This window comes from Coenobita brevimanus, chromosome 44 (assembly GCF_032717465.1).
Source record: "Coenobita brevimanus isolate Jiangsu-jjx chromosome 44, ASM3271746v2, whole genome shotgun sequence".
NCBI classification, from domain to species: Eukaryota; Metazoa; Arthropoda; class Malacostraca; order Decapoda; family Coenobitidae; genus Coenobita; species Coenobita brevimanus.
The window spans coordinates 16,703,569-16,712,739 of record NC_136997.1 but is presented as its reverse complement, the minus strand read 5'-3'; the positions used below and the strand labels follow the sequence as shown (position 1 = coordinate 16,712,739).

Below are 9,171 nucleotides of genomic sequence, written 5' to 3'. Positions count from 1 at the left end.
GAAAAAAAAAAATGGCCAACACAAATGACGTTAGCAAGAACGAACATCTTCAACACAATCGTGAAGACAAAGATTTCCACACAGTGCTGACACATATATTGCCCACGATAGGTACAAGTGAAGAACAAGTCAGTGCATATAGTTAATACTGCTTATAGTGTATATATATTTTTTATATAAAATAACAAAATATGGGGCTATATAATATCATTTTCAGTAATATCTGTGGAATATAAACTAAACCTTTAAAAAGGGTCCCAAGGGAATTAGCCAGCAATTATGCAACCATGAACAACACGGGAAAATGCGTAAACAAACGAAGAAAAACAAACTATAGAAAATCATTACATACCAAAAAAAAGGAAGAAAGAAAAAGAAATAGAGTAAGATCACATAACAAACAAATGAAAATAAGTGTAAGTGTTACTACAAATGCCAAAACACCACATAAACTACAAACAAAAAACCAAATTGTTGTCTCCACAAGCTAGTGGCATGGCACATCATATCATCGACCGCAGCATGACCGGATTCAATGTCAGGACTGCAATTATTACAATTATGTAACCACAAACATTATGTAACAATTATGTAAGAGTTGCATTAACAAGATGTAACTTTTATGTAACTTTAACTACAATTATGTAACTACAAACAATAAGTAACAATTATGTAACAGTTGCATTAACAAGATGTAACTTTTATGAAACTTTAACTACAATCACGTAACTACAAACAACATATAACAATTACGTAATTGTTGCATTAACAAGATGTAACTTATATGTAACTTTAACTACAATTATGTAACAGTTGCATTAACAAAATGTAACTACAGTTATAAGGCCAACACAATTATGCACTACCACAATATTATGTAACAGTTCATAAAATGTTACAATTATGTATTACTACAATGTTACTGCAATGTAACAATTACAATTTAATTATGTAACAATTCACAATGTTACAATTATGTATTACCACAATGTTACTACAATATTATAAGTCATACAATTATACCACAATTCTGTATTAATAGAATCATCTTCCAAGTTAGGTGAAATATTAGACATTACTAAAGGGATAACTCAATATGTAATGCAATAACCTAGCAGTATTACCATTGCACAATTATATGCGTATGTCTGTTATACATACACATCTTACAAAATGTCATACAACAACCATTGCATTTATTCAAATATGTATACAACTTGTTTAAAATGTAATATTACTGGATCATTGCAATTTACTATGAATATTACATGTATACAATATTATAATCCATATTATGAACTAATAGATTAGCATATGTCAATGATAATTGCTGTTAGAGGACCTTCAGCGGCGTGGCCGAGCAATGTTATGAGTCCATATTATAATTACAAATCATAACAGATAGACAGATAAATAGATAAATAGACAGAGCTCCGCGCAAGCCTGGGAAAGGGAAATGATCTTGCAAGTTAACTAAGGAAATGTTGGCCAAACACAGGAAGTAGCAAGTCAGGGGATGATATTGGTAGTGCGTCAGCGAGATACCATACGAACAAAGCCTAGTGACCATACACACATACTCACACACAGATTTCTGGAACTTTCCAACCACAGTGAAACACATGTGACACGACCCCTGCTACACCACAATTTAGGAAGCAGAGCTCAGAAGGAGACAGGCCATAGAACCGGCAGGTAGTAGGGAGAACGAGCCTAGCAACAAGGGCGAGAGGAGAAAAGAGAGAGAGAGAGAGAGAGAGAGAGAGAGAGAGAGAGAGAGAGAGAGAGACAGGGAGGTAGCTCGCGGGTCTCCACTTATACTTCACTCGTGTGTGAGAGACTTTGTTAATATTTCCAAGACAAATAAAAATAGTCTCATACTCATCTTTACCTCTCCTGTTATTGCACGACAAAAAGGGAACGAAGATTATCTACTTACAAACTACTCAAGTATAACAACCGCTCGTCCACAAGTCAATATATATGTAACTTCTCTACAAGTTACTACAAAGTCTTTTATGACATATCCAGTGTAGTCTTTTTTCATTCCTTCCCATTTCTAACGCATGACACTTCTTGGTATTAAAATCCATTTTCCAAGTCTGGCTTCAGCTGTGGAGTCTGTACAAGTCCACTTTTAGTTTTTTACAACTATCAATACATTTAACATGTTTCATAATTTTAGTATCATATGTGAACATACTCATGTAACTATTCAAACCTACTGGGAAATCAATTACATATATCAGAAACATTATTGGTGCTAAGACAGAGCCCTGGGGTACTCCACTAGTCACGTCTCACCTTTGTGAAACCTTATCTCTTATAACTGTTCTCATCTGCTTTCCTATCAAATAATCTCCCATCCACTTTAATAGTTTCCCATGCACCTCTCCAAAGGTCTTCAACTTCCACAGCATTCTCCTATAGGGCACCTTGTCAAATGCTTTCTTGAGATCAAGACAGACACAATCTGCACATCCCTATCTCTCTCTTCTATGACATCTGTTACCCTACTGTAGAAACTTAGTAGGTTAGTAACACATGATCTTCCTTCCCTAAAACCAAATTGTCTTGGTGTTATCACGTCATTATCCCCTAATCCTTTATCCATCTTTTTCTAATAATTTTCTCACAGATGTTACAGGCAATACTAGTAAGTGATACAGATCTGTAACTGAGTGGATCTTCCCTATTTTCTCCCTTGATGTTTGGCACAATATTTGCTCTTTTCCAATCTTTAGGTAATTGTCCATTTTCCAACGAGGCCTTGATAATGACCTAAACAGGCCACACTGACTGGTCCGCACATTCCTTCAGGATCCATCCAGCCCCACCAACTAGTCCCATTGCTTTTCTCACATCCAAATCCCTCATCCGCTCTAGCATCTCATTCACGTCAACTATAATTTCTGCCATTCTCGTCATCCTAGGTTCCATTTCAAGTTCCCTAAATTCCTCTTCCAACACACAAACTGACTGCAGTTTGTTGTTCATTATATCGCACAATTCTTCTTCGTAAGTTTCATCTCCATCCCTCAGTCGTATTATACTGTCCTTAACTTTCATTTTACCATTTACAAACCCATAAAATTGTTTCGGCTCTTTTTTACATCTGGTTATAATATCTTTTTCGTATTTCCTTTCGTTTTCTCTCTGCACCTATACATATTCATTTCTTACCTGCTTGTACTTTTCCCAAGCCATTTCACTATACCTTCTCACTTTATTCCATGCTTTTTTTCTTGCCTCATGTGCCATTCTACATCTGTTGTTAAACCATTCCTTTTTCCTTTCCATAGCTGGGGAAAGTTTTAGGACATATTAAGAAGTGAGATTTGCGAGCTAGGTGCTTGAGAAGCTTCTCGCCGTTTCGTTTATGGTAGTTCCGGTATCGGTACGAGTCAGAGTTACCAGTTTGCCTGCTGTTTGTGAGCGTAGTTATTTCGTAAGTTATGCATTAATTTTTCTGCTTTTTTTCTTTAAAATGTTTGATTTAAGTGGTTGCTTGTTTTCATTTTCATTCATTGCCAGATGCCATGTATCCCAAACGGGGTGGCCAAGGGCTTAGAGTTAATTGTTTTACAGGGAGGAACACTAATCCTCCACCAACCCCACTTGACACGTAGGGATGCCAACAGCATCTGGTGTTCCCAGGCAGTCACCCATCCAAGTACTAACCAGACCCAACGTTGCTTAACTTCGCTGATCGGACGGGAAGCACTGTACTCAACGTCGTATGGCCGCTTCTTAAATTATGTAATTTAATTTCGTATGGTAAATGATTTAGACTGTTATGTAATGTAAGAAAACTCTAGCATATTTGGATGTCTCCTAGTTGCTAACTGTTGTTCCTAGGGGCAAGTACAAGACCAGCAGGTTACAGAATTGTGAAGAAGTAGATGCTTCTCGAACAATGCAAGTTTATATAAGGATGGACAAGAGACTAGAACAAGTTCAGTTGGTTTTCAGTTCAGTTTGAGTGAAGTTCATTCGGTTTTGGTTCAGTTTGTGACGTGTTACTGGCAAGCATTAAGGGTAATTTCTGTCAGTGAAGATTATTTTTGGTACTTGTGAAAAACTGGGAAGTGATGTCAAGCATTAAGTGTAATAACTGTGACGTGTTGTCAAGCATTTTGTGTAATAACTGTGAAGTGTTGTTAAACTTTAAGTGTAACTGCAATCAGTAAAGTGTGTATAGCTCCAGTGCTTGTGAGAATAGTGAAGAGAAGTTGGAAAACATTAAATGGAATTATTTGGAAAATAAAGACAGTGAATTTTAAGGAGCCAGTGTTTATTTTCGGCTCAGCTGATCTTGTGCACTGTACACCTAAAGGTTGACCATAGGAAGAACTCCTTACTGGGCAACGTCCTTCATGTACTAAACTACTGCTGTTGGAGCCTGTGGCAGTGTGGGACAGGGACGTAACACTGTTGTCAGGAGTGTGGGATAATTTCAGTGCTGCAGTGAGTCTAACCTTCGACATGGAAGCAAAAGGTGTGAAGACAAGGTCTTGAGCTGGGCAGGAGGAGGAAATTTCCCTGTCGACAATCGTGAAACTAATATAGGGACAGAGTGAAGGACATAAAAAAAACTCCAAGCACAATTACAGGCACAGAGTGAAGGACAGAAAAAACTCCAAGCATAAGTACAGGCACAGAGTGAAGGACAGAAAAAACTCCAAGCACAGTTACAGACAGGCTGTGGCACAAAATAAGAAAGCATACAATGAGTAGGTGAGAAAAAGGGGTGTGCAAGAAGTTGAGAGGCAGAAGAGAGAGTTATATGTAGAAAGGAAGAGAGGAGTGGAAAGATTAGTAAGAGGGAGTAAGAAGAAAGTGGATGAGGAATTTGGAAGGAATTTGAGTGTAAAGTGGAGGAACTGTAAGAAAATGTTCTGGAAAGAGGTGAAGAGAGTAAGACAGGGTGGCAGTGAAGTTAGCAGGGGAGTGAAAGATAAAAATGGTAGATTACTAGTAGAGATGGGAAAAAAAGTGAGCAGATGGAGAGAACACGTTAAGGACTTGCTGAACATAGAGAATGGATGTAATGTGAGTATAAGTGGCTGGGGAATGGCTGGGAGAAGGAGGGAGGTGAGAAGACAGGAAGAAATCAGTAGGATAGAAGTTGTGGAAGCAATGAAGAAATCCAAATTGGGGAAAGCCCCAGGAATTGATGGAGTGTGTGGTGAAATGCTGAAGCATCGCGGAGAGATAGTAGGAGAATGGATGTGGAAGATGTGCAGATTGGCCTGGGAGGAAGGTAGAGTCCCGGAGGATTGGAGGTCAGGTATAAATATTCCCCTGTACAATGGAAAGGGGGGAAAAGAAGTGTGTGGTAATAGAGGCATTTGTCTTCTTAGTGTAACAGGAAAAATGTATGGTAGAATACTTGTTATCAGAGTTAGGGAAATAACAGAGGAATTAGTTGGAAAAGAACAGGAAAGCTTTAGGAAGGGAAGAGATTGTGTAGATCAGATAATCATACTTAGATCTTTAGTGAAAAATTTTCTAGAGAATGGAAAGAAGTTCTATGTGGCCTTCATGGATTTGGAGAAAGCATATTACAGGGTGGATAGACAAAGATTGTGGAAAGTATTAAGAATATATGGAGTAGATGGGAAGTTGTTGAATGCTGTGAAGAGTATGTATGATGGTGCTAAGGCTGCAGTGCGCGTAGATGGTGAACTGAGTGAATTTTTCTCTTTGAAGGTTGTGTTCAAACAGGGATGTGTCATGTCTCCATGGATGTTCGATCTGTACATGGATGGGGTAATAAAAGAGATACAAGGTAGGGCAGTGGATGTTGGAGTGGCCCTGGTGAGAGAGGGTAGTGTTTGGAAACACCCTGTACTGTTGTTTGCAGATGATACTGTGTTGTTCAGTGAAGACGAAGGGGAGCTGCAAGGCTTGGTGGATGAGTTTGGGAGAGTGTGTAAGAAACGGAATCTAAAGGTGAATGTAGGGAAGAGTAGTGATGGTCTTTGGGAGAGGTGAAGTCAGTGAATGTGGAGTTATGTTGGATGGTGAGGAATTGGAAAATGTGAGTACGTTTAAGTACCTGGGGAGTGTGATGAGTAAAGATGAAAGTTTGGAGGGTGAAGTGCTTGAAAGGGTACAACAAGGAAGAAAGGTTGCTGGTTCCTTGAAAGCAGTGATAAGCAACAGGGAAGTGAGCATGGAAGTGAAAAAGTTACTACATGACAGTATTATGATACCAGCTCTAACGTATGGAAGTGAATCTTGAACGTTGTTGGAAGGACACAGGTCAAGAATGAGAGCAGTGGAAATGAGTTATTTAAGAGGAGCCTGTGGAGTCACATGGAGAGATAGGCTGACAAATGAGGATATTAAAAAGCGTTGTGGTGTGGATGTGGATGTGATAGGAAGCGATAGGAGGAAGACACTGAGGTGATTTGGCCATGTGGAGAGGATGGAGGGTGAGAGATTGACGAGGAGAGTGTATGTGAGTGAGGTGGAGGGGGGAGAGGGAGGGGGAGGCCGAGGATGAGATGGAGGGATGGAGTGGAGAGGTATATGATAAAGGGTGTGTGTGAGTTGGGAGCAGGGCAGTGAAATGGCAGGGGACAGGGTGACGTGGAGGCGATTTCTTTGTGGCCACCCCATCCGGGATTAAGAAGTCTGTCAATTGATAGACAGATAATTACAGGCCCAAAGTGAAGAACAGAAAGAGCTCAAGAACGAACTCAGAGAACAATTACAAGCACAAAGTGTCCAATTGCAAGAACAGAGTGAACAACTGGAGGGACAACGTGAAGAATGAAAAGAATGATATGAACAACTTCAAGAGGCATTACAGGAGCAACAGAGGGAAGTACAACTGAGGGTGGGAAGACAGCTGGATGCATTCTTGAGGGAAATGAAGGAAGAACAGCAACAGCTTAAGGAGGAAGTAGATGCTAAGCTAGAGCAGCAAAGTATGAGGTAAGCAATAATGTGATGGAGTGTAAACAGCATGTAGATGGCCAATTGAAGACAATTAGTGACGAAATAGTGACGGAGTGCAAACAGCATGTGGACAACCAGCTGAAGATTAGCAAAGGAATAGTGACAGAGTGCAGACAGCATGTAGACAACCATCTAAAGATATGTGAGGGGATTGTGATAGAGTGCAGACAGCATTTAGACAGCCAGCTGAAGCACGTAGTCGACCATGTTAAGATAATTAGTGAGAAAATTGAGACTGTAGAGAAATATTGCACTGCTGTGCCTCAGGTTAGTGTACAGGGAGCATATGAAAGGAATGGACAGCGTATGGTGAATCTTGATAGATCCCAAGCATCTAAAGGTAGCATTACAGGGTGGAATAATAAGAATATAGAAGATTTAAGTCCTGGCCTTAATTATGATGCCCCAGTTTATAGGTCCCAAACCAGTGAAGGGCATGGCTATAATGGGGGTCCAATCAAAGAGAAACCTCAGGAACTTGATGGTAGATTATATGGGGAAGCTTACCATGCTCAGTTTGAGTTACTTTCGGATCAGAATGGTTGGGATGATAAGAAGAAGGCTGAAGAAATGCAGAAGAACCTTGATGAATAGTGTGCGACAAGACGGAAGAACAGACGACATGCAGTGTAGTAGGAATGAGAATCATAGGATGAAATGCTGCTGTAATGTAGTGACAGGGCAAACATCAGATAATGAGGACCTGGGGAGGATGCAGATGGAAGATGCAGAATTGCAACAAGTGCTGGAGTGGCTGCAGCGGAGTGCAGTGCAACCACTTTAGGAAGAAGTTTCCAGGTTAAGCCCTGCAACCAAGAGCTACTGGAGTCAGTGGGACCTCTTCGTTTGAACATTGGACTACTGGAGCGTCAGTGGGAAACACCTGATGGCCTCAGCAAGTATTGGCAACAGGTGGTTCCAAAGAAGATGAGGTCCGCGATCTTGGATGAGTCTCATAACCAGATCACTAGTGGGCACCTGGGTGTGAAGAAAACTCTAAGCCGGCTGCGACAGAGATTCTATTGGATTGGCATGCGTCAGGATGTTGAAGAGTGGTGTCGGCCCTGTGATGCGTGCTGTGCCAAGAAGGGTCCCAAGAAACGTGTTTGAGACCCTCTCCAGCTGTACTAAGTGCGTGAACCGATGGAAAGAGTCTCGATGGACATTGCTGGACCTTTGCCACTCACTGAGAGAGGAAACTGGTATATATATATCGTCATGGACTACTTCACGAAGTGGCCAGAAGCCGATGCTATTCCTGATCAAGAGGCTGCAACTGTTGCTCAGGTGTTAGTTGACCAGTTTTTCTGTCATTTTGGGATGCCACAAGAGCTACATTCAGACCAGGGTAGAAACTTCGAGCCTGCTGTGTTCCGTGAGTGCTGCAAGTTATTGGGGATCAAAAAGACCAGGACGACCCCACTAAGGCTACAATCAGATGGGATGGTGAGGAAATTCAACTAGACCCTTGGACAAGAACTGGCCTAGTACTGCATAGAGGGACAAACAGAATGGGACCAGAAGTTACCTGCATTGCTGATGGGATATCGGTCTGCATCCCATGAGACTACCGGCTACACCCCTGCAAAACTGATGTTGGGCCACGAGTTACACTTACCAGTCAACTTGTTGATGGAAAGACCACCTCGTGAAGAGCTGTCTACAGACACCACCGGCTATGCGAAACACCTTCAGGAAAGGCTGGCTGAGGTACATCATCAAGTGCAAGGAGCCCTTAAGTTTTCAGGAGAGGTGATGAAGTGCAAGTATGATGCCAAGGCATCTATCAACACCAAACTACATGCACAGTACATACCACACTTCCTTTTCAAAAAAAAAAAAAAAAAAATGGCGTCGAATAACATAGCCTCGGAGTTCCCGGGGGGGGGGGACCATAAATACTTCCACCTTCAGCTCCTCTCCCGGTGACGACTCAAGATGCCTGGAACCACTGTCTGACTCTCTTCTTCTTCATTTCTGCAACATTCGTGGCCTTTCCTCTAACTTTCGCTCTGTTGAGCACCACCTCTCCTTCTCTAAACCTCACCTTCTTTTTCTGAGACTCAGCTGTCTGAGGCAACTGACAGCAGACCCTTTTCTGTATCCTCCTACTTTCTCAATACTCATTTCAAAGCCAAAGTGGCTGTTGTGTATATATACACAACACCTTCTCTTGCTCTCGCGTCCCTGAACTCGATTCTT

At 41.1% G+C, this 9,171-nt stretch overlaps 1 pseudogene; it reads right to left on the bottom strand.

The window, feature by feature from the left end:
• Positions 1–3,632: 3,632 nt before the first annotated feature.
• LOC145398271 (5S ribosomal RNA) lies at positions 3,633–3,751 on the bottom strand (annotated as a pseudogene).
• Between the last annotated feature and the right edge of the window lie 5,420 nt (positions 3,752–9,171).